This window comes from Pinus tabuliformis, chromosome 6, assembly GCF_031772625.1.
Source record: "Pinus tabuliformis cultivar Carrire ecotype Pingquan chromosome 6, CPIR1, whole genome shotgun sequence".
In the NCBI taxonomy this organism is placed as follows: Eukaryota; Viridiplantae; Streptophyta; class Pinopsida; order Pinales; family Pinaceae; genus Pinus; species Pinus tabuliformis.
In genome coordinates this window covers 2,025,584,402-2,025,589,456 of record NC_142292.1, presented here as the reverse complement: position 1 = coordinate 2,025,589,456, position 5,055 = coordinate 2,025,584,402, and positions in this window count along the sequence as shown.

Sequence of the window (5,055 nt, the reverse complement as noted above, 5' to 3'; positions counted from 1 at the left end):
TCACTCTCATTGTAAATACCATGTCATTTTCTTTCTGTAGCAAGTGTGAAGCTGATTTCCATCTTCAGTTTGGGGCCCGCGGTGAAGGCTATAATTTTGAAAATGGTGATTAGTTGGTGTGAGTTTTACAAAGTTGTTTCATGTCAGTTCATTTTCTGTATAGAGTTAGTGAGTTAATGTCCAAGATAGTTTTGAGTTTCAGTTAATTGTCTAAGTCAAGTAGAGTTGTTTTCAAGTTGGTCACATGTGAAATAAGTTGACTCCTTTGCCCAATGATAAAGGCACTGATCTGCTCTCCCAGAGGTCTGAGGTTCTTGGTACCTCCAAGGAGCTACCATACCCATTGGAGCCAATGTTAGTGTCGGTCTTGAAAGCCCTCCATCAGTGATCAAAGCTCTTTGCATTTGCATTGGTAGGTGTCTCATCAGTGTCAAAATTTGCATCCCGTTAGGCATGCCATAACCCTGATGGAGGAGCTGGTCTATTCATATCCCTTTTGGCTTTGCTGGATCAAGTCATATCAGGTCATTGAGTTTGTCAAAATGCTCTTGTTTGGTCTTAATGTCAAAATTCTAGGTCTAGGGTTTTGGTCAGTTGTCTTAGCAAGGTTAGCAAGGTCATGTTTCTGAGAGTCCTTGAGTGACCAGCAAGCCAGAGGGAGGACGGTAAACATGTTCCTTTGAAATTTTCATCATGTATAGCTCATTTTAAACCTTGGATTTAAAAACCCTGTTTTTAAAGCCAAGGTCATGATAATTTTTGTAAAAAGAATAAGTGTCCAAGAAATCTTCAGAAAGGCAGCAACAACCCTGGTCCCCTTGCCACAGTCCTTCAGATGATCTCCCTGCAAAAGAATAAGGTCAAAGCACTCAAAAAATCAACTTCAGGATAAAGGAAACCAAGAAAATCAGTGTTTTTAAAAAGTGACCAAATAGACTTTATAAAGTGGGTTTTGGATGAATTTTTTTTTAAAAGTGAGACTATAAAAGGTAATTCTCCCTCCTTTAACTCTCATTGTGCATTTCGAGCTTCTAAGAGTGATTGTGAGAGCGTGCAAGGAGAAGAAGGCGAAAATATAAGGGTTTCAGGCAGTTTACAGGTGCGCGACCCGTCCACGCTCGTGCGCGACCTGTTGGGCGGTGCGCGACCCGTCCAGCAGCCTCCGGCAGTGCAAAAACACAACGGGCGGGACCCGTTGAGCTGTGCGCGACCCGTCCAGGGGTGTGCGCGACCCGTTCAGCTGCCAGCTTCCAAAACTGCAAACGAATTCCCTCATTCCTCTTCAAACTTGCTTGATCGGTCGAGGTAGGCTCCTAATCCATGGTTGATGGTATGGATGATGAAAATAATGATGTATGCTATGGTTTTATCTTTTAAATTTGCAAATGAATGGATTAATGTGGCTGTTGCTAATGTTTGTAAAATGCTAGGGTTTTGTGACTGTTTCAAGTGTTTTTTGTCCCATTGATACCTTCCTTTTTTCCCCTCTTCCATTCATAGTCATGCTTGCATCTCTGTCCCATTTCATTTGCACATAAAATGTTGACTTTTTCCCCCATCCCTAAGTTATAAACCCTACCCCTCTCACAAGCACTCAAAACCCTAATTCCCTCTACCATACACATGCAAAAAACTAAAACAGAAAAAAGAAAAGATACATTTGAAAATAAAGAAAAGAGTCATGTGAAATTAAAATGTTGTTGTATATCAAAAGGCATGTACATAACCCCTATATACCCTTGACATCCTCTTGTACATGAACACTTTCCCTTTATGTGAAAATAATGTGTATGTACTCCTTAATGTGCATGCACTCCTTAAAGAACAAAAAGAGCAAAATTTGCCTTATGCCACACATGAACTCCTGCAAGAAAATTTGTGTATGGTGTCCCTATGTCTCTATTGATTCATGTATGCCCCTTCATGTTCATTATCATACATGTTTTGTCCCATATGAGATGTTCTTTGCAAATGATTTCTCGATGTTAAAATTGTTCCTATATGCATGACAATGTGTAAAGTTTCCCTTGAAAATTTCCTGTTATTATCATATATTCCCATTCCTTGTTAAGAAGTTCCCTCCCCTAACATTCCCCTCATGTTTTTCCCCTTGAAACAACATAGAGTTGAGTACTTTTGCAGGCAGAGGCAGCAGTTCAGTTTTTCCTTCAGTTTTCCCACCTTGCTCCAAAACCATGTCAGATACCGAGACTTATGAGCAAGGTGATGACCATTCATCATCTACAGAGATTGAGGAACAAAGGAGGCCTCATAGAGGGGGTAAAGGAGGTCACCATAAGAGGGAGGAGCCTACTTCATTGGCAGAGTTACAGGCTTGTCCTTTGGCACTGAGTTGTTTCCAGTATATGTCATGCTACCAGTTTTGTGAGAGGCTCTCTCAGATTCAGCATCATAGAGAGTTGGCGCGCTTATTTGTCTTACACCTCCATGATGGACATGTAACTCTTGCAGGGGTGAATTTCATATTGACACCTGAGGTGATCTCAGAGGCTACAGGTATACCGAATGTGGGTGAGGTGTGGTCGAAGCGCAGACTTCTTGATTTTGTTCACTTTGAGCCCTCTGTCCGGCCAGCATTTGTGAGACTGTTGACGGGTGTTTTCCCATTCAGATTTCTTCAGAGTGAGTATGCCCCCCTCATGAGACTCAACATGCATTACTTCACATGTGAGGGCAGATTTTCACAGGTGTATTCATATCACATTCGCCTGTTGATGCATTTCACCCGAGTGAGGATGATGAACCTCCCGGTGTGAGGATGATGAACCTCCCGGTCTTCCTGTTTCAGAACATTCAGAGGATGGTACCCATGTTGCAGAGGAAGACCCCGGCCCAGCAGTACAGGAGTCTTTGTCACTATGGTTTGATTCAGCTCATTGTTTTGCATAAGTTGACACAGCAGGGCATCTCGTGGGAGGAGTTCATCTCCCGTGAGTTTTTCACAGTGCCACCTCAGCCACATCAGGAGGCTATTCATGAGGAGGGAGGACCATCACAGCAGCCCGATGCTCCCATCACCCGACATGTCAGCTCTACTCCTATGGTCACCTATCAGAAAGGCCCAAGGGCATTATTTGCAGCAGCTAGGCGAGTACTATCTCCACAGCAGGTGGAAGGGGTCTCGCCTTCATCGTCAGAGCAGCGAGTGTTATCTCCACAACGTGTGGAAGGGGCCTCGCTTTCTTCACCAGCAGATGTATTGCAGAGGGGCAAAGAGCCCATGGTTCATGAGGATCCAGCGATCGATCTTGAGGTCAGTTCTCCTAGCCAGGAGGCAAAGGAGATCATTCAGCAGCTCAGGGCCGAGAATGAGACTTTGCAGTGGAGACTTGAGGGTGCTCAGTGGACCATCACATATTTAGAGCAGCGAAACACTCAGCTGGAGGAAGAGAAGGCCCTTGATGAGATTTGGAGGATTCGAAGTGATCGAGTCCTAAACCGTAGGAGGCCCGGTGATCCATTGCCTGTTGACCGGGAGTCTTTGCTTATTCAGGAGAATGCCCACTTGGACAGGCTGTTGGCTAAGGCCAACCAAGACAAAAGGCTGCTAAGGAACATGAAAAACCATTATTGGGCTAGGATGCACGTTTGTAAAGCAAAGATGAAAATGTTCCAAAGAAGGTTGATCGAGGCTCTCAAGAGGAAGAAGAAGGCCAACCCACTCTGCATCTTGGCCGAGGCTTCTCTCACTCATCATGACACTCACTAGCCTCTTCACAGCACCAAGCACAAATTTTTTTTGGAAGTTTTGGCTCATTTTTGGCATTTTTGGGCAATTTACAGGTTTTGGCTTCTCAACGGGTCTCACCCCCGGTGAGACCCTTTGTCATCGTAGCTCTGTTTTGCGGAAACTCAGCATTGGTGTATTTTTCATGCAAAGTTACATATGCCCATCCATTACCTTGAGTTTTCATGGAGTTTTGGACCTCCAAAAGGTCAAAATAAAGTCAAATTTTGACTTTCTGCCCCTTTTTTGAGCTGCAGAAGTAGTCTTGGGAGAATTGACTTCTGGCTAGGCAAATGACCTCCAAATCCAAAAATTCCAGTTGGGTTGGAAAGTAGACTCAGAGACCTTTCCCACGAGCTATCCTGCACCTCATTCTGACATAGGGAAGGCCTCCAAACAGGGCTTCAACGTGCGCGACCTGTTGATCAGATTTGGCCAGATTTGACTAGTTCAGCCCAGAATTTGTAGATTAGCACCAGTTTGACTTGCTGAGGTCGATGATGATCCTTTTGACTGTACTTGTGGCACTTTTTTGGTACTTTTACTCTTGTTTTACTCTTCTAGAAGTTTCTCTCATGTAAAAGGGTAAAATTGACTGTATGAACTGGTTTCCAAGTTTTTAGAGGCAAGTTGTTTTGACTGCCTATTTTGTAGTGCTTAGTTTAGGAGTTGTTCAAACAGCTCCTAGGATAGTGAGCTCGACCCCTAGAGGTGGGGAAAGATGTTAGATCATCTATATTATGTACTTTCATGCTCATTTTCATGGTTGGACTCTTGAGGGAGAAGTTATCACTGTATTATTCACTTGTATCTCTGCAATTTTGGCTAAGGAATACCAGGGTTTTGCAGTCATCTTTGGGATTCTTGTGGACTCATTGTGTTGATGGTGTGTCTCTTCATGTTATTGTAAGCTATGTTATGTGATTCATTTCCTTTCTATACTGCTGCATATTAAACAAATGAAGTGATAAAGTTAGAATTCATGCTTGCCATGCTCTGCTTTCAAATTCGTTTAATTTCTATGTTTTCTACTGTCTAAAGAGAATTCAGATTCATTGTTTGCTCTCTTTAGCCTTCTTATCTTTCTTCCTAATCACCCGTTTCAGCTAAAGACATCAATACAAGCTCCTACCTCGCCCAAAGACCCCCTGCAGAAACTGTGTCCAATCCCCGCACCCTAAATTGCAGCTCCTCAATTTGCCACCAAAAACCCAAAAAACCCCTAAATCAACCTTTTAATCAGTTTACTAGCCTAATATCAATGTTACTTTTGATTGGTCATCTCATCTCATTGAAATTTGCCGAGA